Genomic DNA, 25,411 nt, shown 5'->3' on the forward strand with positions numbered 1-25,411 from the left:
CCCTGGTGACGGGCTTCCAGTCGTGACTGGAAGCTGGACTTGACAGTAACCTGGAGGCAAAAGGTCTCTTGGAGATGTGGAGGTTCCCACCCCCATCTCTTCTTTAGAAAGAATCTCATGATGCATTTTTAGCCATCTTTTAGTAGATGTTTCCAGGCGACCATTTTATTTCCCACGAACAGATGGTGAAAGCAAGATTTCCTTTGGTCACTGGACTCTTGCGTTTTATGATACATGTTGAGAACTAAAGAAGTTCTAAAGTACTAAATGTGGAGGTGGGGGGCGGGCAATAAATTGCTTGCTCTAATTGAAATAAAGTCCCTATGATCTGTGTGTTTGAGGGGTAACTAACTGGTCGAGGTGTTACCGGTTTCAGGCAAAAACAATGCTCACAGATACAGGAGCCGCCATTTAAAAGCAGGACGGTTCTTAGCACTTCCGGTCCTGACCGGAAGGAGCGAGGCACCAACAGCGTGGGGGGCAGGGCTCCGGGTCCAGGCCTCTTGTGCACTGTGAGGAGGAACCTCTACACAGAGCCTGCTCGGAGAAAACGCTAGAGGGCGGGCCCTTCAGGTGAGTGCAGATACTTGCTATCACCCCTGGCCCTTCCTGCTCTCTCTCAGCTGTTCTCTTGACAGGAGAGAATCCGAATGTTTGTGGGCCCTTACTAGGTAGTTACTGGGCAGCCACCCAGGGCAAACCTCCGGGGCGAGGCGGGCAGATAGGTTAGAGTTCATAGGCTAAGTAAGAATTCAAGGTCAGGTCAGAGTTCCCGGGCTGGTAAGTGAGAGTTCAAGGGCAAGTCAGAGTTCACAGAATTCGCGGGCTGGTCAGAAATCAAGGCCAGGTCAGAGTTCATGGGCAGGTCAAAATTCTCAGGACTGGTAAGCTAGGGTTTAAGGGCAGGTCAGTCAGAGTTCACAGCTTGCCTGGGAAGGTTCCTCCTGCCTCCCCACTGGGTAGCAGTCTGGCCCATCTCCCTGTCCTTGCACTGAGCCATCCTCCTCTGGGCAGAAGCTTCACTTGGTTTGGGTTTTTGCAGGGAACTCTGGTCATAAACAGAGCGGAGAGTGCTGGAGGGGTGCTCCTCCTAACCTCCCCAGGGTGCTGAGGGGCTTTTTGGAGCAAAGCACAGATGCCTTTCTCTGAAGACTTGCTCCCTGAGATCTGGAGTTACCCCAAAGCCGAGTGTTGATGGCATCTCAGACTCCTTAGAAGCCTGTAGTTCTCTGGTTTCTATATTGTGTTCAATTCATATTGTCTCTGGAAATCCAGAGTTAGTTTATTCCATGCAGCTAGTAGGTGGGATGTTGGAAACCTAAGTGATTAGGTTTGGAAAATATGATCTTTCCCCCTTAAACCCCGTGTTAGGTCCTCTGAGACCTCCGGGTTGATCCCACAAAGGATGACTTTGAACGCTCTTGGAAAAGAGCTCTTTTTGTGCTCTTTCCCTGGAAGCGGCAGGTTGAGATGAAGCGTGCCGTGACAGATAAGACACAAGGTTAGGGGTGAGTATTACCTAAGGCTTGGCCTCCATCTGCTGGGTGACCTTGAGTAAATCCTTCTCCCACTCACCCTGGGGTTGGAATGTGGGCTGCTAATACAGTCTGGCTGCCGGCTGGTGGGGCTCACTGAGGTATGGGGGAGGCTGATGGAGGTCACTTCTGGAAAGGGCTGTGGGCTCCTTGGGCAGGAAAGCATAATAAATGATGTCCAGTGGTGAATACAGAGTGGTGCAATTGTTCTTTTAGTCTTATGCCTCACAGCACCTGAGCTCCAGTCACAGTACCGAGCTGCACACCAGACGGCCCTCTCCCCACGCCCACAGAGGCTGTATAGTCGCTCCCAGGATCACACAGGCTCTGGGTTTTGTGTCAGTGGACATTTAATTTGATTTATCTTGGTCTGGCATAGGCCGGATGAAGTCAACTAGCCAACAAATCTGCGATTGTTTCTGAGGAGCAGAGGCTCAATGGCAGCTCTCTAACCACTTAATTACCCTCAGTTGCAGGAAAAGCGAAGCTGGGTTTGAATAGGGTATTTGCATATCTGCACAGCTTTCCTTCTGTTCACTCTCTCCCCACACTCTGCGACGGCTCCCACTGCACAGCTCATTGGATTTCAGGAGCCTCCTCCCAACCCTGCACCCCCCCGCCCCATGCTTTGGCTCTAAAAGGATGGTTATTAAGAAACCCAAACTTTGTCTATTTTTGTTTTAGTTCTGTTCTGTGTTTAGTAATTGTTGGGTCTGTGCTGCTATTTTCTTGAATTTTGTTTCTGTATCTCATGTACACATTCTTTTTTTTTTTTTTAAAGCATCTGATGCCTCAGATATCAACTGCTGTTAATAGTATTCAGTGTTGACTCAGAAAAAGATTAGGTTAAATAACTTCTATTGCACTGAGGCCCTCTCATATCCGTGCAAGTAAAGGTCTATCTGGAGCAGGTATCTGGGAGACTCTATCTTCCCCATAGAGGAGGAGAATTCTTTTTATGGTCCTTTCTATAATCAGCTGTCCGTGAAGAGTGGAAATCACGGGCTAACTCCACAGTCAGTCCGTTATCTGTTTTATTCCAAACAACGATAGTTAGTTATTTTTTCAGAAGAAAAGAATCCCCTGGCATTGACTTGCCTCTTTTCCCCTGCAATTCTGCCTCTAAGGCTGTGCAGATCTTCACGATCTGCCTACACTAGTAAAAACAGTGCTAATAACTCCATGTCCTGATTTACTGCCCTTTGTTCATGTTGCGGGGACTACGCCAACAGTGACTTAGCCTCGTTCCTAACATTACTTTTTGGGTCACGAAGAGAGGGCATGTCCTATTTCTATATCCCCTGGACATTTCTTCTCCTTCATGCTACTCCAGGTCTTTTCATTCTTTTGGCCACAAAAACATCTGGGAAGAGGAGCCTGTAACCATACCCTCCCTCTTCTCTTCTTTCATTTGTTTGTCACTTAATTTTCACTCTGGCTTTTACCCCCTCACTTGCCAGAAACTGCTAAGGCAAAGGTCAGCTAGGACCTCCTTGCCAATTCAGTGACTTGGTTGCAGTCCGTCAGTTTTGGTTGGGAGAATACTAACCATTAGCTGAAATTTAGCATTTCTTTCAACGATGAGTATAGGCAACAAACCACAGAAGTATTAATACTGACCCTAGGTATTTCAGTCTCACATTACAGTTGTGGTAGATATCATGAAGTACTGTGTTTTTTCATTGAGAAGTTGCAATGGTTGTTGGACCTACTGCTGGATCTTGTTACTTAATGCATTAATAAAGAAGCATATCAGATCAGATCAGTTGCTGAGTCATGTCCGACTCTTTGCGACCCCATGAATCACAGCACGCCAGGCCTCCCTGTCCATCACCAACTCCCGGAGTTCACAGAGACTCACGTCCATCGAGTCAGTGATGCCATCCAGCCATCTCATCCTCTGTCGCCCCTTCTCCTCCTGCCCCCAATCCCTCCCAGCATCAGAGTCTTTTCCAATGAGTCAACTCTTCTCATGAAGTGCCCAAAGTACTGGAGTTTCAGCTTTAGCATCATTCCTTCCAAAGAAATCCCAGGGCTGATCTCATTCAGAATGGACTGGTTGGATCTCCTTGCAGTCCAAGGGACTCTCAAGAGTCTTCTCCAACACCACAGTTCAAAAGCATCAATTCTTCGGCGCTCAGCCTTCTTCACAGTCCAACTCTCACATCCATACATGACCACAGGAAAAACCATAGCCTTGACTAGACGAACCTTTGCTGGCAAGAAGCATATATATGATCATAATATTTCAATAACTGTGTTCGAATATAAGTAATTTATAACATGCATTGTATTTTATATATCCAACAGTATTATTTTGAGAAGGGGCCCATAGGTTTCAGCATACTGCCAAGGAGGTCCATGGGACATAGAAAAGGCAAAGAACCTAGTTTTAATCATTAGTTATCTGATTTCACTAGAGTGTTTCTTGTACAATAAGAAGAGCCAGGGACTGGCCTGGTGGCCCAGTGGGTGAGACTCTGCACTCTCAGTGCAGAGGACCTGGTTCTATCCCTGGTTGGGAAACTGATCTCACATGCCACAATGAAGAAGCCCGGATCTTAGAAAATCCTGCAACTAAGACACAGTGCAGCCAAAATAAGTAAATATTAAAAAGAAAAAAAAAACAGAAGAGCCTCCTACTGAAAATTAATTCTCTTCTCCTTTACTTCCATGATATCAGTCTTTCCACCCATCTTTCTTATTACTTTTTCCTCGACTCTTAGGTCTTCTTTAGTTTACATCTTACATTTGAGATTTCTCTAGGGTCCTATCTTCCTTTCATTTCACCCTCCCTCCTTTCTTCCTTCTACAAATATTTATTGAGTGCTTACCCTTAAGCAGGGGCTTCCCAGATAACTCAGTGGTAAAAAACCCACCTGCCAATGCAGGAGATGTAGGAGACACGGGTTTGATCCCTGGGTTGGGAAGATCCCCTGGAGGAGGAACTGGCAACCCACTCCGGTATGCCTGCCTGGAAAATCCCATGGACAGAGGAGCCTGATGGGCTACAGTCCAGAGGTTCGCAGAGAGTCGGACAGGATGGAGTGACTGAGCACACAGGTACCCTTAGTAGCTGACAGTCCTGTGTGTGTGTGTGTGTGGGCGTGCAAGCATTACAGCACAGCAGTCTGATGTGTGCTATAGGACACACCCAGCCTTGGGAGTGGAGAAAGATGTCTTACTGGGGGCAGCGTTTAGCGTGAAGAATGGATCGGAGGGGGAAGTCTAGGGTTGGGCAATAGGAGGCTGAGAAACGTTAACCTTGCCTTTACTTGAATGCTTCACATGCATCCATCTTGTGGGCACACTTCCCTCCTTTAGAAGCTGCTCCTCCATGATAGCTGGTGCTCCTGGAGAAGCATGTGCACTCCACCTTTCCTTAGAGCTCTCCTCTCCTTAGAGCTCCTTGACTCCCTTGCCCCATTCTTGGAGGACCTTCAGAGTTATTTTTTAATGTATTTTTCCTTCCTCTTCTTTGAGTTATGTGAGGACAAGAACTGGGGCTTGCTCACGTTTATATCTCTAGCACTTAACATTGCTGGGCCTCTAGTAGATTTCTAAATTGAGCCAAATTAAGGAATAGAAGTTTAGAGAATTTGTCCACATTATGTAGCAAAAATAGCCTATGAAATCCTTCAGAACGACTCATAGAATCATGAAATTTCAGAGTGAGAAGGTCATCCAGCTGTCCTTTAGCTTTTTAAATGTAAGCACTTTTTTTTCAGAGGAGGAAACTGGATTATACTTCCTCTGACACTCTCTGCCACCATCAGCCCATAAGTGGGTGTTGCCAAAATTCAGAAGTGCTGTAACAGGACTTGAGTTGTTTTTTTTTTTTTTTTTTACTTTTGGTAAAATGGATTTAATGGTCTTCCTTTGTTTTCAATGTAAAAGAGAGGTTTTCCTCCAGGATGACACAGTAGCAAGTCCCTAATCTCAACCAAGGGCTAATCTCAACCAAGGGAAATTGTAAATTGAAAGCCAGAATATCCAAAACCTGACCCTGTGGTAAAAGGTATTTGTGAGTGGCCCACTCTCCTGGGTGAGGGTGGAATGCAACAGCAGCTTTAATCGTAGAAATTTCCCCATGAAACTGGAGAAAGCCCTTAGCTGCCTCAGTAGTTGGCAGAGATGACCCCTCACATAGCTTGCACCTTGGATTTCAGGTTCTTGATGGAGGCTCTAGGGAACAAACAGGGCACAGACTATATGTTTTGTTTTTTTTTCCTACAGGCACTTGCTCTGTATCCCAGTTTCCTCCCCTGATCAAAATGGAAAAAATGTTAATGGTTTAGGTTCATTGCTCTTTATGCAGGCAGCAGCCAGACACAGGGAAACCCGGTTAGTTGGAAAGAACATCATAAAGATTTCAGGTCACTTTTTAAACTTACTGAGTCTGCAGGTTAAGTGGAGAAAGAGCTGCTCATTGGCAGGGAGGATCTTGTAATGGGCTGTTATTCCCTGGCAGGGAGAATGTTGATCAGTATCAGATCCAGGCTTCTCTCCATTCCTTCCAAAAGCAGGAATAAATTGAAGTTAACCACTGAAGAGACAAAATAAGAACTTCTCCTAAAGGCTCTAAAAATAAAACAGATACTCCTGATGATGAATTAAGGAACCCCAGTTTACATTTGACAAATATTTCAATAAGGTTTTTGTGTAAACCTTAGGCAGTATCTTGCCTTAGCGAGATACTGGCAGGGAAAATTCATCCAGTTCTTATCGGGACCCATTGGTATTGGGAGTTTTGTCAAGTAAGTTGCTGAACTTTGTGGATCAGAAAAATTGAAAGGTACCTCAAAATTTTGAGGTAAAGAAAAAAAAAGGGATAAATAAATTGTGCTTTAAGAAAATCTTGGAATCAGATTGGGCACCTGCAATGGACTAAATGTTTATGTTCTATCTTCCCCTCTCTACCCAAATTTATATGTTGAAACCCTAATCCCTAGTGGGATGGTATTTGGAGGTGGGCCTTTGGGAGATAATTAGGTCATGAGGGTGGAGACCTAATAAATGGGATTAGTGCCCCTGTAAGAAAAGACTGTAGAGAGTTCTCTCACTCCACCGCATGAAGACAATATGAGAAGTGGGCCATCTGCAGCCTGGAAGAGAGCTCTCTGCACCCGTGCTAGCACTCTGATTTCGAACTTCCAGCCTCTTAAACTGTGAGAATTACATTTTTGTTGTTCACAAGTCACCCCGGCTGTGGGACTTTGTTATAGCAGTGGGCTAAGGCAGCACTGCATTCCTTTCTTATAATAGCTGTTGAAAACCCAGCTTTGCAAAGATATGACTTCACTGAAAGGAACGTGGCTCTATCTAATGATGATGCTGCAAGCCAGTTCTTGTGCGTAAACTATTGGATAAATGTTGAGTTAGTATTCATTTGCGTTGCTATAGGTAGACAAATGTTGAGTATGGTGTGGTTCTTCAAATTTAAAATATTCTGTAGTATCCCTTGAGTTTGTTAGGGCACCTTGGGTTATATCCCTGCCCATTTCGGAATTTAGCATTGGAATGGGTATGGCAGACTAAAGATGTAGTAGAAATTAGAGAAGAGAAAGTCAGTATAGGCCAAAGTAATCAGTGAGGGCAAAATCTTCAACACCTGTCCACATCTGCCAGCTTCATGAAACAGAAGCTCTTGAAGGCAGTGACCTGTGGAACCAAAAAGTATTAGGGCTTTAAGAGGTGAAGGGAAGGGCTGAAGCTGTGTGTAGCTGCTAGCCGTGTATGCCCGTTTAAATTAATTGAAATGAAGTAAGACTAACAATCCAATTCTCCTGTCACCCTAGCCACATTGCGAGTCTTTCATAGCCACAGTGCAGAGAGAAAACGTCTCCATCATCACAGAAAGTTCTGCTGGGCGGCACTGATCTGATCTAAAGAAGGGTCAGCACACTGTACCCCAACGGCCAAATCCAGTCTCTGCCTGTTTTTATACAGCCCGTGAACTAAGAATGGTTTTTACATTTTCAAATGGTTGGAAGAAAATTGTGGACATTAATTTCTTTCATGTTATAACAAGTACCTACAAATATCCTTGGTTTTGCCTCTTGACTCATTAAGGCTAAAATATTTACAATCTGGATCTTTTTAGAAATATCTGCCAACCTCTGGCCTAAAACACCTTCTAGCTCCAGTTGAGGAAACTGAAGCCTGGAGACAGAACGTGACTTGGGGCAGATCACAAAGCCTAGAAGGACAGTCTGAATTGTGGCTTTGGTTTAATCTGCTTCTTTACTGTGTCTGGGCCTCTTTCCTTCCTAGGGCCTCTGTTGATCTTCATCCAGAAGATAAAACAATAGTTTTCTTTAACTGCATTGTGGACTAGAGAGGGAGTGATGGACTCCTTGAAGAGACCTGAGTCATATTCAGTTATGAGCCCATCACGGGGAGCATTGGGAAAATCACATGCTGGAGCCACATGTTCACCAAGGAGTTCAAACATAGACATTGGACTCTCTCCAGATGAGGTTACAGACACAGAAAGATCCAGATGAAGTAAAAGATGATTGACATATAACTCTAAAAACTTGCATTTCTCCTCCAAACCATACTACCTGTGATGATCTGTGAATTGATATTAAAAAATTATCTTATGGTTAATGCCAGTTGCATTGCATTATATCCATGTTGTGAGTTAAAAGGCTTTAATTTGTCAAACATAACCGTTTAAAATAGACTACATTAAAAAAATAACCCTGTTGATCATTTCTTCATTATTATTTTTGTTTTAAAGAATATTTTAATACTGAAATCCCCTCCCCCAAGTGAAAGTGGCTTGAATGACCCTGAAGATAAACTTAAGTGGTGATAATGTTTAAACATCTAGCCAAGATTCCCTGTAGAATAGCTGGGTTACTGGAAAGGGTCACAGTACAACCTACAGTTGATCCTCGTTATTCACAGATCTGTATCTGTGAATTCACCTACTGGCTAAAATTTATAACTGCCAAATCAGTAATTACAGTACTTTCTCAGTCATTTGTGGACATGTTCAGAGTGGTGAAAAATTTGAGTTGCCCAATGCACAGATTTCTAGCTGAGGTCATGCTCTGCCTTCTGGTTTTGGCTCTCATGTTGTGAACAAGTGTCCTTCTCGTGGTCTGTTTAGGGCCACATTTCCCACAGTTTGGTGCTTTTTTGTTGGTGATTTCACTATTTAAAATGGCCCCCTCGTGTAGTGTTGATGTGATGTCTAGTGCTCTGAGTGCAAGAAGGCTGTGATTGTGACTTACATATGTCTGTTAGAGAACCTCATTAAGGCATGAGCAATAAGGCTGTTGGTTAAGAGTTCAGAGTTAACAAATCAGAAATATATATTAAGGGCTTCCCTTGTAGCTCAGTTGGTAAAGAATCCACCTGCAATGTGGGAGCCCTGGGTTTGATCTCTGGGTTGGGAAGATACCCTGGAGAAGGGAATGGCTACCTACTCTAGTATTCTGGCCCGGAGACTTCCATGGACTATTCCATGGGGTCACAAAGAGTTGGACACTACTGAGTGACTTTTCACTCAATATATATTTAATGAGGTGTCTTTGAGCAGAAACTCACATAAAACAAAGTTCTATATTGATTGGTTGAAGACTGGTTGATGTTGGGACCAGAGCCTCTCTGGAGCCTAACTTTGCATTTCTGCTGGGAGCAGTGGTTCAGTAACTTTATAGAATATTATTACCACCAATGATGAAGATCAAGTAATATTTGTAACACACAGGATCTTGTAAACCCTTCACTGTCCACTTTCTGGGCATCTCACCTGGTTTGGCATTAGGGTCCAGTAATACTTGTGTATAGACTGCTGTCTTCACAGGATGGCTAGAACTCACTTCTCAAAATAACAAGGAACCCTGGTCATGATAATTGGGAATTCTTATCTCACAACAAATTTGCTGTACCATTTCATGGAACTTGCTTATTCTCCCCGAGCCCCAGCCAGGTGCTAAAATGACTCTAATAGGATGGACTTAATTTATAGGCACATCTGGTGAAAGATCAAAGTGAACGTGAAGTCCCTTTGATGATGCTACAACCATATAGGTTTGGATCTTTTCTTGGGTTTTACTCTCCACCTGGCAATTCTGGTGTGCTCCAGATAAGAGTAGATTCATTGAATCTGGGGCAGATTAATTGATGTGAAGGTTTAGTAAGAATTGCTTGGTTCTTGGGAAAGCCAGGGTTATAAGAAAATCATCTGAAGGGAAGGAGATCATAAGGCAGTCCGTCTATTGATTGTTCAGGATTTCTTTAGAGTTCAACAGGTAGATGTCTGGTTGGATCATCACTGTTTGTTTTAGATTGATTGAGCAACTGAGCAGAGACTAAGTCTTTGATGATGTGTGCTAAGGAGGTTTCCTTTTTTAAAAATCGTTATATCTTTTTTTCTTTAAAGGGAGAACGGGTTCCTTAAGGTTACTGAGAGCACTGAGTTTTCTTTCTGAGCTGTTTGGAACACAGAGAAGACATGGAGCTTGAACATTTCTCCCTATTTGGAAGTCTCGCTGGAGTCTGCTTCATCATAACTAGCTCATCAGTGTCATAACCACTTTGTAATTGCTCACTGCTCTCTGTAGCACCTTCTGCATTAGTATCAGGTTTTCGTCAAACGTGGAAATGTTCTTATCAGGGTGTATATGTGTGTGTCTGTGTTTGTATGTGGCTGTAGAAGAAAATCCCATGCCATCCCAGATTAGTAGAGGTCCAGCTCTCCAGGACAGATCTCCTGCCTGCCTGAGCTTTAGAACTCTAGGACCCACTCTGGATCGCTCCATCGTACCATCTGTCGTGACATTCACCCTGTGAAATTCATCATTTCCTTGCCCCAGCCTGGAGTCGTTTGTGTTCTGTCATCTTAGTAGAACGACCATCTCCCCAGTTACCTGAACCAGAACAATGGAAGTTATTTTAAACTTTTGTTCTCTCATCCTTCACATCGAGCAGTCTCTTCAGTTTTGTCTGAAGATAACCTGCCCCCCAAATATCCCCATTACTCATGCATCCTCTCTAACCCCCTGCCAGTGCCTTTGTCCCAACCCCTCACATCCTCCTACTTGTCCATCTCCAAACTCTTTGAACTTGTTTCTCCCAGGTCCTAGCAGGCCTGGGTTTGATCCCTGGTTGGAGAATTGGATCCCACACGCTGTAACTTGGAGTCCACATGCTGCAATTAAAGACCCTGCATGCCCGCGACTAAGACTTGGCACAGCCAGGTAAATACGCATTTTTTTTTTCTTTTTTTAAACAGCCTTTCTGTGCTTGGGTTGTTTATAGTCCAGTCATACAGCATTTTTTTTTCCCCTCAAATTTGACTAGATTCCTGGGTGGCTTAGATGTTAAAGAGTCTGCCTGCAGTATAGGAGACCTGAGTTCAATCCCTGGGTTGGGAAGATCCCCTGGAGAAGGAAATGGCACCCCACTCCAGTATTCTTGCCTGGAAAATCCCATGGATGGAGGAGACTGGCGGGCTACAGTCCATAGGGTCGCTGGGTCAGACATGACTGAACGACTTCACTTTCACTTTCTATAAGACTGTGAGCTCCTTGGATGGTGGGACCAGCCCTTTCATCTCAGCATCTCTGGTACCTGCCTGGCACTGGGCACATAACATGCTCCATCAGTATTTTTTTGAATGAGGGTGTATGGCAGGGATCCCCAGTGTCTGGACTCAAGGATCAGAATGTCAAGGTATTAAAATGGTTCAAGGGACTGATTGTCATGGGGTGAAGGGTTTCCAGCAAGAGGTGTTAGGTAACAGTGTTTATTTATAACAGAATAACCCAGAGAAACAGTTCATTTGTCTTCTCTGTACCTCCTAAATCAGCTTTTTCCCCCTTCTTATAGTTCTTTTTTGAATGGAATAATGTCACCCACTCATTGGCTTTATATAGCTCCTATTGAATAGAACCCAACAGAAATTGTGCCTATTAATGAAAAACACAGAACGTGGGCGGTTTTTGAACTGCTGATTAAAACCCGTACCAATCAGGTTACTTTAGCAGTCTTAAACCATTTTGCTTTCCCTAAACCTGGAGCTTTGCTTGCCAGAGAAAATGACTTTAAGAAAGACAGTAGCCAAGAGTGACGTTGTCTTGTCCCCAGCACTGTGTCCTGACTCTCCAGTGAAATCATAGGGTCAGGTATCTTCCCAGTGCTTTGGAAGCTGTGAGAGGGTCAAAGTCATGAGGGGCTGGAGAGGACACAAGTAGCCTCCCAGGCCACTGCCTGCTGCCCTCCAGGGATGGCTCCAGCCTCAGGTCTGTAGATAGGACAGCTGGTAGGGAAGGGCCTGAAAACACTTTCCTACTTGGGCTGGTCAAGAAGAAAAATATCAATTTCTAGGACCTGCTGGGCAGCTCTGACCTCTGAGGTTCAGCGCCTCCATTGCTGAGCACCATAGCTGCCAGCAGTGAACTGAATTAATTCCAGGAGGGCAGAAGGCAGAAGAATCGTGAGAATCAGGAAGTGCTCCATGGTCTGCCTCCTTTCAGGGACTGGAATTCTCTGCCGTGCCCATCAGTGCTGGTCCTGGCAGAAGAGGTGTCTCCCTGGGCATGGTGCCAAGGAGCTCACACAGGACTCCCTGTTCAGCCCCAAACTGCATCCTGTGCTGGTGCTGGGGAGGGGGTTGCCCAGCAGGTCTGCCCTCAAAGCTGGAGTTCGAGGTCATGCGGGCTCCCTCGAGGTGGGCGTGGGGAGGGGCATGTGGCTGCTCCCACAAGTGGCCCCATTGTATCCTGAGCTGGGAGGCTGCAGAGAGCAGCTCTGTGACGGCTGCTGAGACCGTCACACCCGGGCGTGTCTACAGGGTTTGATTCCACTGAACCAGGGGGGCAGCCATGTGGTGAGCATGTGCTTGGGGCCACATTTGGGTCCAAGGGCTGGCAATGTGCTTTGAGTTTGGGCTTCCTTTCTTTTTCAGAAGGTGGTTGATTCATGCAAAATGCTTAACCATGCCTGCAACACACGGAGCAGGGATCAGATCCCCCTTTGATGTGCAGGGTCTTTTTGGAGGTTCCAAAAAAATAGTTCAAAGGTTTACTTTGGACACCACACCTCCAGCACATGTCAAAGTCAAGGCCTGGCTCCCCAGGCAGTGGGCTGGAGCAAACATCTTGTGCTGGCTTCTTCCTCCCTCTGTTTGTCTTGCGCTGAGCACAGATTTCCAGACTTCACACTGTCCTGGTGGCGAAAAGGTGAGCTGGAGCAAAGGCAAATAAACTGCTCTGAGGTTTTTGAGAGTCTGGAGAGGCAGGGGTGCAACAGGGTCTCCCAGCTCTGCTGGAACTGGGTGTGAAAGTGAGGCTGGGGTTCGTATGCAGCGACAGGCGCTCTCACTGCCCTGGAGCCTGGGGCTCTCTGAAGGAACTGTGTACCCAGGCAGAAAAAGAGCCATCTGGCCGCCCCACAGGGGTCAGAGCGTGGTTCGCCTGGGTTTGTTTTAGCTTGCTTGCTGTGGTCCTGTCTTACGTCATCTCGTCTCCTCCATGGGTGTGGGATTTAAGGACAGACTCCTGGAGGATGAGGTGCGGATGCTGGGTGGGGGCAGGACCAGAGGCACATGAACGTGAAGGCCGGGTGTGTCCACCTGGAGACGTCTGGTGGGGAAACCGTGCATCGCACTGTGGTGTGCTGAGAGTTGCCTTGTGTCCCCAGGGCCTGGGGATGGGGAAGGTGACCCGAGCTTTGTTCACAAAGCTGGACACTGGTGGGGTGAATTGGGGAGGATTTCCGCCCCAACTCTTGAGAGAAAGCAAAGTAGAACCATGGCTATGGTGGACGTGGCCATGACCTTGAACTCAGGGTTTTGGGGAAGGATTTTCTTCTTTCTCTTCCTTTCTAGTTATCGGGAACTCTTGAGTCCCTTGATGGAGCCACTTCTCTGTTTTGTGGGCTATTTACCCATCAGCCAAAGGTGGGTGTTTTCACTATGATCTCCTGCTGTGTACGCCTGTCTCAATCCTTCACTCTGTTTGAAAACAGGGTTTAAAATGCACAAATCAATGACATCACAGGATCAGGGTATGCCTGGAGACCAGAATCTGGAGCATCACTGGAGAAGGGTGAGACCTGTAGGGGCTCCTGGGGCCTTACCCTTGTGCCCTTGGAGTTAGTGTTTTTTTCTCTCATACAATATAAATCAAGGCCTCACAGCCCCACCCCCTCGCCTAAGCTGGTACCTCTGAAATACCACACACAGTCAGTGTCCAGAGTGATTTACCACACCATATGGAAATGTCCTGGGATCAAGTCTACAGCAGCTTGGCAAATTGCAGGAATATAGAATCTTGTGTTATTTTTAATGCAATTAATGGAGGCTTTTATCTCTCTCTCTCTAAGTTCCCTTTATAGGGTTTCCTTTTGCTTCTTTTCAACCTTGATCGTTGGGGAAATTCCACAAGGCCCCCTCCCTCATTTGTGGTTGAAAATAACAGTTTCTGTTGGGGTCAGACTGCTCTGATCTCCTGCTCATAGAAAACTTCAGTGAATTATTCTTTTTCTTCTTTGGGTTCATGTCCTTGGAGATCCCCTCTGGTTTCAGAGCATTCCTACACATTTCTCTGTCACTTCATGCTGTCTCTTCACCATTTTCCTCATGTTTTCTGAAGTCTTTCCATTTCAGAGGATATTGCTTTCCTCCCACAAATCAGTTTTTTAGTTTTTACGTATCATCTCCTGGCAACCCTTCCTTCCACGTCACTCTAGGTTCTTGCTTTCATTTTAGGACAAATGTTAGCATTTTTTGAATGTCCATTTCTGCTTGAGCTAAACCTAATAATTAGTTCTTCTGGGTCAGACTGTGTGTTAGGCTTTTTCATTTATCAATAACTTTAATAGAAACTCTGCATTGCCGTCCCATTTCACACATGATGTACACTTGATAAGCTAGACTTGTATTAAGTGTTCAAGCAGCTCTTCTAAGACAAAATAAATTCTCTGTGTTTCAAATGTTTTCCCTCAAAGCTAGATGGAGATGCTCTCAAATTCACCTAACATCGAGAAACTTGTCTGGTTCCCCCACGTAACTAGCTTGTAGATGTAATTAATCGTAAGTCATAGATGAAACTTCATTTCACATGTGTATTTTAATGTTGGTCAATACTGTGAACAGATGTTAATCTTGCCTTTAGTGAACAATGAAAGTATTTGACTAATTTAAAAAAACAGTTCTAGACTCACTTATCGATAGCATATAATGAAAGTCAATCTATGCTACTGCTGCTAAGTCGCTTCAGTTGTGTCCGATTCTGTGCAACCCCATAGACGGCAGCCCACTAGGCTCCTCTGTCCCTGGGATTCTCCAGGCAAGAATACTGGAGTGGGTTGCCATTTCCTTCTCCAATGCATGAAAGTGAAAAGTGAAAGTGAAGTCGCTTAGTCATGCCTGACTCTTAGCGACCCCATGGACTGCAGCATACCAGGCTCCTCTGTCCATGAGATTTTCCAGGCAAGAGTACTGGAGTGGGTTGCCATTGCCTTCTCCGAAAGTTAATGTATATCCCTCCTCATTTGATTAGTCTGTCTCCTGATTTTGCCCAGTTATTTTTTTCTTTTCTAGTTTTGGTGCCCAAGCACCGAGGACAGTTTGCACAGCCACTTTTTTCCAGCTGCTGGAAAGCTGTCATTCAGCAAGTGGCAACTCATTGGCCAGTACAGCAGTGTAAGGTTTGCTGTTTGGGTGGCAGGCAGAGAGGTGCTGAGCAATTATTATTTTCAACGTCAACAGTGCATGGCCTAAAGACAAAACATGTAGTCACGTGGGCCCACTTCCTTTTGCCTTTGGACAGGGAGGAGAAGGCATGTTGGAGCAGCTGGGAAACCTTGAGTTGTAAAGGGGTGAAGATATGGATAGGTACACTGGGGATTGTTTTAAAATTGGAAAATTTGAGGTGGAGGAAAATTAAGTGATCTGTAAAAGGGAAAATGGATTCGGACACCACACTCTTACTTCAAATGGGGAGGCCTCTTAGGCCAAGTAGAACAGAGCGGTGCTAGTGCAGGTGGAAGAAGTGTGGCTCTATGCTCACCATTGGTGCCACTTGTGTGGAGGTTAACAATGTACAGTGATCCTTTGTAGTGTTTTTGTGTCTGTCTGGTCTTGGTGGCTAGATGATGAACTTCTTAAGGGCCAGATAATGTCATATCTCTGGTGCCAAGCAGAACACTTTGAATGGAGCACATACTCAGAGAATATTAACTGATTAGCAAGTTGATTAGCATAAAGTTGAAAGCTCACTTGAACAAGAGACCCCAATAAGTCACAATTTAGGCATATGCCCTGCTAGGTACTGTAAAATGAAGGTTCTGAGCCCCTGTAATTAATAATGTCAGAGCACAGGGTAACATACTAAAACAGAAAGATCCCAAAATGTAGTGACATAAATGGGATCAAAATTTCTTTTTCTCTTCTGTAACAGTCCAGAGGTCAGTGGGCTGGGGCTGGAGGCAAGGCAGCAGCTATAGCTGCAGTCAGCAGGAGGGAGGGAAAGAGCCAGGAGAGTGTCCAGGAAATGGCATCTATCCTTCTGCTCATGTCCCTTTGGCTACAGCATGATCACATGGCCATATCGAGCTGCAAGGGAGGCTGGGAAATGTAGTTTCCAGCTGAGGGGCTCTGCCTAGGTACAACTTATGAACTACATTATTAAAAGGGAGAGAGGGCTTCCCTGGTGGTCCAGTGGTTAGGAGTCTGCTTTGCAATGCAAGCAAAAATACTGGTTCTATCCCTAGTCCAGAAAGATCCCACATGCTGAGGGGCAACTGAGCTTGTGTCCCACAACTAATGAGCCTGTGAGCTGCTACTGAGCCCACATGCCACAACTACTAAAGCCCATGCACCCTAGAGCCTGTGCTCTGCAACAAGAGAAACCACTGCAGTGAGAAGCCCTCACACCACAAGTAGAGTAGCCCTTGCTCACGGCAACTAGAAAAAGCCCACATAGCAATGAAGACCCAGCACAGCCAAAAATAAATAAACTTTAAAAAATGTTGTTTTGTTGTTGGTTAGTCGTGAAGTCATGTCCAACTCTTTGCGACCCCATGGACTGTAGTCCACCAGAGTCTTCTGTCAGTGGGATTTCCAGGCAGAAATACTGGAGTGGGTTACCATGTCCTTCAGAATAAAACAGAGAGAGTGAATATCGATGGAGAAGTAGCCTCTGATATAGTACCTAAGCTAAATTTTCCCTAAGAGGCTTCCTTTCCCTTCCCTTTTCCAAGGAGGTTAGAGAAATAGAAGCAGCAGTTGCCAAATCCTATTTGCCAACCACCCATAATCCTACAGATGTTGACAGTATAGAGCTCTTCCCAGAATCTGATGTCTCCTCCTCTGGAGGCATATTAGAGACAGAGATGGAGTGAGATGATGAAACCCCCTATGGGGTGCAGACACAAACTGTTGGGAAAGTCAAGAGATTTTTGCCCCAGAGAACAAAAGTAATTTTGGTTGGTCATTGGGAAAATATTACAAATGGGTATGGCATTGTGCAGAGTGTTAAAGCTTAGGGGAATGGATGAATACATCATGTTTAGGACTTCATCCTCTTGTTTTTTCTGATGCTATTTTACCCATTTAAAAATTACTATGTGTACAATTTCAGAAATATAGAATTACTCTTTATTCAACTTAGAATTTCCTGATATGTATTGTAATTGACCTGGCACTGCTGAGATTTACATGGTAAAACAAAAGGAGCTTTAGATTTTGCTTCAGAAGACTTGAGTATGAGTCTTACTTTTCAGCTCTTTTGGCCATGGTGTTAATTTATGGAAGGGAGATAATAGTGGCCAATTTAGAGAGGTGGTGGGATGAAATATGCTAGGCGTGAAAGCTCTAGATTCACTCTCAAGAATGGTATAGATGCTAGATTGCATTATGGCTATTATTGTTACAAATTGTCAGTTTACTTTTAAATAACTTTGAGTGGCCTGATACGAATCCAGGCATTCTGCAGCTCAACTACTAATTGTATAAAACTAACAAATTATTGTAATGGTTGAATTGAGGCTTGAAAAATCTCTGCCTAGTCTCCTTTTGAGATAGCACAAGTTTTCTAAGGTGTTTGAAATCATTCTTTAGATATTTCCATGGTTCAATTTCTTTCTTAAGATATAAGACTTAAATAATTGATTGGTAATAAAATAAATTTTATAACTGGAATGAAAAAAATCTCTTCCCAGTGATGGTGAAAGTGCCAGGGAAGATTCCTGGCTAATAAACACTACCTGTGTGTGACTTTTTCCTTCTCCCTCCACAAGAAGCTACCTTGAAGTCTAGCATCTGAATGACAGTGTTTCAAATAAGATTATCATGTTATCTAGGTTTACTTACTTGAAGGAGGTGCCCAGAGCACCATTATGTTATCTACGGAATGATTCTAAGATGAAAGGAAATCCATGATCTGTGCAAAAGGCTGTTCCTTTGAACTGTTCTGGGCTATCACCCAGAGCTGGTAATGCAGAGTGAAAAGTCTGAGAGCCAGAAGTATGTGTCTGGACACATGTGATCTGGACAAATGGCCCATCTCTTCTCTGTGGTAGGTTCTTTATTTTTTGAATGGGAAGCCTACTGCTGGACTCCTGCCTCACAAGGGTGCTCTGTGGGTGTGCTACAAGGCATTTGAGGGTAGAAATTGCTTCAAACTACCTGGTCTTGGTTTAGTTCACTCTGTTGACTGAAATAGATGTACTCAAACACTGGAATGTATAAGAGAGTTCCTTTGCAGCCCACACCTTCTAGGAAGTAATATGAACTGAAAATCAGTGATGCATATCCTGCTAGGTAGAAGGCCATGCCCTGGGAGCCAGATGAGGACTCTTTATTAAACTACTGTTTCTTACCTTACAGAATACCAAGTTTTTTTTTCCAGAGAGCTGACCCATTAAGTAAAATAAAACAAAATCAGCTCTATTGTCTTTAAATGAGTCTGTTCTGTTGACAACAGACAATGATAGACAGTAATTGCTATGAGCTACAGATGTTCTAGTTATTGTAGACACAGGACTATGGTTTTCATCGAACTGCTCAATGAAGGCGTCATTTTCTTTGTAGAGTCTGTCAGTCCTACTTCTACTGAATGCTACAGATTACAGTTTAAACAGTTGGGACCCTGAATACTCCATTGGTAGATTGCCAGAGAAGACGTGCTGTGTTCTGAATTGCAACATAGGGGAGAAAGCAGAGGATAGATACTAGAGGTAGGACTGAGGATGAGATCCATTCTCGCTTGTGGCACCAGCCCCTCTGGTAGAAAGTGGAGGCTGTATGACTGGAGTCAGCTTAGCATCAGGCTAGTCACAGGTCAGGTATTTGGTTTCTGATCTGCTTGTTGAAACAAACCATTTGCTGTTAGTTCCAAGAAAACACCCACTAAACTGGGAACCAACCGCAGGTGAAACCAACCAAAAGTTGCACAGGGGCTAGTGGGACTGACCTATTTTTGCCTCTCTACTTCCTGCCTTGCTTCTTTGGCTTCTGCTCTGTCTCTCACTCCAGAACAAGGATAATAATATCCTCTGGCTTTGAGGTCACCCCACATCATGAGAAACGCTGGGCTGGAAAAAGCACAAGCTGGAATCAAGATTGCTGGGAGAAATATCAATAACCTCAGATATGCAGATGACACCACCCTTATGGCAGAAAGTGAAGAGGAACTAAAAAGCCTCTTGATGAAAGTGAAAGAGGAGAGTGAAGAAGTTGGCTTAAAGCTCAACATTCAGAAAATGAAGATCATGGCATCTGGTCCCATCACTTCATGGGAAATAGATGGGGGAAACAGTGGAAACAGTGTCAGACTTTATTTTTGGGGGCTTCAAAATCCCTGCAGATGGTGATTGCAGCCATGAAATTAAAAGACGCTTACTCCTTGGAAGGAAAGTTATGACCAACCTAGATAGCATATTAAAAAGCAGAGACATTACTTTGCCAACTAAGGTCCATCTAGTCAAGGCTATGGTTTTTCCAGTGGTCATGTATGGATGTGAAAGTTGGACTGTGAAGAAAGCTGAGTGCCGAAGAATTGATGCTTTTGAACTGTGGTGTTGGAGAAGACTCTTGAGAGTCCCTTGGACTGCAAGGAGATCCAACCAGTCCATTCTAAAGATCAGTCCTGGGTGTTCTTTGGAAGGTCTGATGCTAAAGCTGAAACTCCAATACTTTGGCCACTTCAGGCAGAGTTGACTCATTGGAAAAGACTCTGATGCTTGGAGGGATTGGGGGCAGGAGGAGAAGGAGATGACAGAGGATGAGATGGCTGGATGGCATCACCAACTCGATGGACATGAGTTTGGGTAAACTCCGGGAGTTGGTGATGGACAGGGAGGCCTGGCGTGCTGTGATTCATGGGGTCGCAAAGAGTCAGACACGACTGAGCGGCTGAACTGAACTGAACTGACCCATGGTTTGACACAGTCATATCTAATACTTGAAAATGCAAAGCACTTGTGAAAAAAATGGCAGAGGGGCACTGGTACCATCAACCCAAGGCCCACAAAGCGTGGTTCCTAGTGCCTGTTTGCCAACAACTGTTCATCTCTGCCACCTCCACCCAGAGGCTGCTTGTAGAATGTCAGCTCTGAAGGGAACTTAGGGACTTAGGGCCATTTTCTAGGTCACCTCCTTCACTTTTAAAGATGAGAAGAGAGAGGCCCAAGAGTTAAAGTGACTTGCTGAGGTCATGGCTGGTCAGTGGCTGAGCCGGTAGAGGAACTCGTGTCTTCCATGGGGTACAGTCCCAGAGTACAGTGTGCGTTGTTCCCCAGAGTCATGTTACAAGTCCTAGTCTACTACACTTTCAAGGCTATGCTTCTGGGGTTGTGGACTCTGTCCCCTTTGTTTTGTGGGGCAGGGGGTAGGGGGTGGAGAGGAATCATCACCTAATGTCATGAAGCCTGTTTCTTCAAACCCTCAAAATAAGAATCCCTCACAAATGTATGAGGTTGGCTCATGTTCATATGAACTGAAGGATGGAAAAATGCTGTTTGTAATTTGAAAGCAATCTGCTGACATAAGATGTGATTATATAACTATCTGCTGTATAACATCACCCATCCACTCACCCCCCACCCCCCTTTTTTTTTCTCTTTTTTGGCCTGGAGCACCTTAATCCCTTGGTTGGCCTTAATTAATTTCAGGTGTATGATTAATATGTTAATGAAACTCCATTCAACTTATATGCAGAGTACATCATGAGAAATGCTGGGCTGGAAGAAGCACAAGCTAGAATCAAGATTGCTGGGAGAAATATCAATAACCTCAGATACGTAGATGACACCACCTTTATGGCAAAAAGTAAAGAACTAAAGAGCCTCTTGATGAAAGTGAAAGAGGAGAGTGAAAAAGTTGGCTTAAAGCTCAACATTCAGAGAACTAAGATCATGGCATCTGGTCCCATCACTTCATGGGAAATAGATGGGGGAAACAATGGAAACAGTGAGAGACTTTATTTTGGGTGACTCCAAAATCACTGCAGATGGTGATTGCAGCCATGAAATTAAAAGATGTTTACTCCTTGGAAGGAAAGTTATGACCAACTAGACAGCATATTAAAAAGCAGAGACATTACCTTGTCAACAAAGGTCCATCTAGTCAAGGCTATGGTTTTTCCAGTGGTCATGTGTGGATGTGAGAGTTGGACTATAAAGAAAGCTTAGCGCCAAAGAATTGATGTTTTTGAACTGTGGTGTTGGAGAAGACTCTTGAGAGTCCCTTGGACTGCAAGGAGATCCAATCAGTCCATCTTAAAGGAGATCAGTCCTGGGTGTTCATTGGAAGGACTGATGTTGAAACTGAAACTCCAGTACTTTGGCCACCTGATGCGAAGAGCTGACTCATTTGAAAAGACCCTGATGCTGGGAAAGATTGAGGGCAGGAGGAAAAGGGGATGACAGAGGATGAGATGGTTGGATGGCATCACTGACTCAATGGACATGGGTTTGGGTAAATTTTGGGTGTTGGTGATGGACAGGGAGGCCTGGTGTGCTGCGGTTCATGGGGTCGCAAAGAATTGGACATGACTGAGCGACAACTGAACTGATTCAGCCTTCAGCACTTAATTGTTCTACAATTTCTCTGACTCTAGTTGTCCTCTATCCTCTCAAGGTCTGCAGGCCTTTTGTGGAGAGGGTGTATCTTTGAGACATTTTGAAAATTCCCTTCCAGAAAAAGATTAACCAAAAGATTGATCATTACTGTTGTAAAGCATTTCCAGAGAACTATTACTAGAGAGCTCTGCTACACAGACCTGTATAGAGAATGGATCCAATTATAAAAATTCAGACAAACGTGAACTTCCTAGCATTCCAAGTGTTGTTTGAAATCAGAAGAAATGTGATTTTAGCCTCATATCATGGGGGATCTTAGGAATGAATGAGGGTGGGCAGTGGTACCTTGACCTGGGTAGGGGAAGTGTTCACAGTGGCCTTAGATAAGGGCAAGGACCAAGTGTGATATTTAGCAAACAGAATATTTTCTTGTTTTATGTCCCTGGATGTGTTCCAGTGTCTCCTAGTTTACAGTCTATGGGAACCTGAATAGAATTTGTATCCTACTGTTGTGTGAAAATTGTATTAATCTTAATTATGTTGAATTGGTTCACAGTGCTTTTCAGGTCTGCTATATCCTTCTACCTCTCTGTATACTCATTCTATTAATTTTTGAGTTTGGTATTGAAACACCAACTAAAAATCAGTTCGGGTAATTGGTCTTCCAATGCCTAGTCCAGTCTCTTCCTGTCCTTCACGTCTCTTCTTCCTGTCAACTCCATGGCTGAGTGGAGTGGTGCGCTGTGTCTACAGCGATCTGCCAGGGCATCTACAGGCAAAAGCAAATAAGGACATAAATAAAAGTTCTTGTTTCAGGAGGTTCTTTTAGAATGTAGCCCCAAATGTCTGCTGTTGTCTTCTTTGTTTTGCTGGGTGGATTTTCTGTCTTTGCATGTCTGGCTTGATGGATAATCTTTCCAGCGTGGAAGAATAGTTCAGACTGGAAACAACAGGATCATAAGCATTAGAAAAGCTTGAAGAATTTCTTTTTCATACCTGCTGCAATGTGTTAATGACCAAAGGTTACACAGGACACCTCGTACGTGAATCTCCTGATACGGAAAGTTAGAAAAAATGCTTCCTGCCATTTTCCATTGCTATTCCAAGACCACATCTGTTTGGAACTGAACCGTAGCATGTGTGCTGGGGAACCTGTATGAAATTAACTTTTATAGCTGCCTTTACAAGCAGGATCTTTTATTGTCTACAACTTGGCTGGGATTCAGGAAGTTCCCAAAATGATTTATTGTCATGTGTGCCTATTCTATGGCGGCTGATGAAACTGATATATTATTGAACATATGCAGTCATTCTGGCCTGAGACAACAGATCATCTAAGCCTTTTATCCAAAAAGATTGAAGAATGCACATTGTGGAAGAGAAAAAAAGAAGTTGAGTATTTTAAGTGAAATAATTACTTGCAGGAGCAAAACATTTGTTACTAATCTTATAGTTCTGTTTGTCAACATTGTGAAAACATTATAATCTAGAATATTGTAATGAACTAAATATTAAGGAATATTTCCCCAATAAATGTTGGATCACATTCTTACAATATCTGGGATAGTTAGTTGTTTATTCGACCATGATATTAAGAACAAAAGATCATGAATTTAAACCTCTTTCATGTTACTTAATGAAAAAAAACATTCAAACCCTCTCTTCTAGTTTAACAGAGGGGCCTCTTTGTCCAACCAGTGATCTTTCATATGGTTGCAAGAGGAATTTGGTGGAATGGTGGATGGTAACAACAGAATCTCTCTTTTCTAGTTGAAAACCTCAAGAGCATGTTTTTCTGTTGATCAATCAGAACTTACATACGTGAAAGACAGCACCATTAGCTAATCAACAACAAGAACAACATTGCACTTGATTACATTCAAATACAGGAAAGAAAAAGATTGAATGTAATTCTAGGATCTGCATTTATAGCATATAAAATATTTAATCCTGTGGCAAAATCTGGAGTTTCTGGATTCAGTATGTACTCTCTCAGCCAGATAGCTAACTGACACATTCATATTTCAATTGGAAATGGATAGTCAAATATCTGGGAGTTTCAGATGGATTTGGAAATGAAGCCACAAGACTGTGGATCATATAAGGCTGTGTTAACCAGTGAGAAGATCTAGATGCCGTTTTCTGGTTTCAGTGTCAGGTGGAAACATTTGATTTACAGTGTCAGTGGAAAACAAACAAATCCCTAGGTATTATATAAACACTGTCTACAGAGTCATTTATAAGACAAAGATGGGGGTAGTTCCTCCAGATGGAATGAGAGACAGCTGTTTCTTTTCCTCTTGACAATGTGGATGCCCACTTTTTTGGAATGGAATTTGGATGCTGGTTTTGGGACTTTGTCTGGTCAACCAACATTAATCCTCTTTCTTCCCAGAGCATTTATTTTTCCTTTTAAATGGAAGTGATTCATGTAGTTACCACCTTACTCATCATCATAAAAAATACAGCTATCAACAGATGTCATTAACCTTCTACAAATAGAAAAATAGACACTGAATTTAAGGGATCTAGCAGCATTGATTACAAAACTAATCCCTAAAATTCTGACATGCTGTTTCTGTGTACGAGCTGACCGTGGAACCAGAGTGAGTGCTAGTTGAGGTTAAGTGCCTTGATTATATTCAGTTTGCTTTCCCTCACTTTAATCTGTTAGGCTTGATAGTTTGAGAGTTACACATTAAAAAATTTATTTCCAAGACAGGTTAGTTAGCTTCACATAGTGAAATGATCTTTCAGAGTTGTGGACAGTTGCTAAGGGTCAGAACAACAGGATCCTGTACTGAAATGGGCCATACGCCGCCTACTCGAGGCTGGGCGCAAACAGCGCAGTTCTCATCTCATTCTTGGGCACATCGTCTTGCTTCTGAAGGAGGACAGCACATTTTCAAGGGACTTGGAAACAGTTGAATGTGGGTAATGTTAATTTGGTGTAAAACTTCGAGTGGCATATTACTAATGCCAAAGAACAAAGCAGTTGAGGATCTGGTAACTAATTACTAACAGCACTGTCACATTTTATGTAAGTGTGAACAGGAATCATATGTTTCTGATAGTTCATCCTTGTTGATGTACTCAGTGTTGCGGTAAAAGTGTGATTATGAGCAGCTAGTTGATTGCTGAGAATTGCAATAGACTCCTGATAGCAGTATTTTGAATCCATGCCCAAAGGCCCCGGGGGCAGTGGACATTCTTTAAATAAGCAGAACAATTTAGTAGTTGCTGTGATTTAAAGGCACTATGACAGACTCGAATTAGGAGACCTTGCCATAATCATCTGTAGCTAATGACACTGATTTGGTGTTGCAGGAAGCTGCGGAGACTACCAGATGAAGTTGTCTAGACTCCACAATGTGGCTCTGCTTTCCCTGGGAGCTCTAGGTCCTGCAGTAGAAAGAGAAGGAATAGATATTGTAAGTGTGGGCAACTGTATTAATTCAGGGGTTCCAGGAAGAGCCGGGTATGTTAATACTTATTCAAGATCTGGAGGCAGCTGTGGATACTTGGTTTGCTTGCTTATTTGTTTAAAAGGCTTTTATTAGAGAGTCTTGAGATGATTTATCTAATACTCATGTTGAGACAAAAAGGACGCACTCCCCAAACTGAATGATTATGGATTGAAAGACACTCAGATCAGGGGCTAGGGTTAGCATATAAGGGATGCTGAAGATATAAAGGCAGAGTAATTGGAAGGAAAGAACGTAGACTCACAGAATCTTAAAGCGTGGAGCTAGAAGGGATCTAAAGGTTTTATCTCCTCTTTTAGTGAATGATGAAACTGAAGCCCAATGACAGTAAGATCTAGCAGTGGGAGA

The 25,411-nt window shown here is 43.7% G+C and overlaps 1 long non-coding RNA gene across 2 annotated transcripts in view; it reads left to right on the forward strand.

Annotated features, from left to right (window-relative positions):
* Window positions 1-440: 440 nt before the first annotated feature.
* Window positions 441-25,411, forward strand: part of LOC147347721 (uncharacterized) — a 113,195-nt gene continuing 88,224 nt past the window's right edge. For both annotated transcript variants that reach the window (XR_015152771.1, XR_015152770.1), the window contains exons 1-2: window positions 441-573; window positions 10,630-10,750. This is a non-coding gene — a long non-coding RNA (uncharacterized LOC147347721). The remainder of the gene's footprint in view (window positions 574-10,629; window positions 10,751-25,411) is intronic.

The sequence above is a fragment of the Bos grunniens genome, chromosome 23, assembly GCF_055505025.1.
Source record: "Bos grunniens cultivar Pamir isolate PY7600 chromosome 23, Bosgru_T2T1.0, whole genome shotgun sequence".
NCBI classification, from domain to species: Eukaryota; Metazoa; Chordata; class Mammalia; order Artiodactyla; family Bovidae; genus Bos; species Bos grunniens.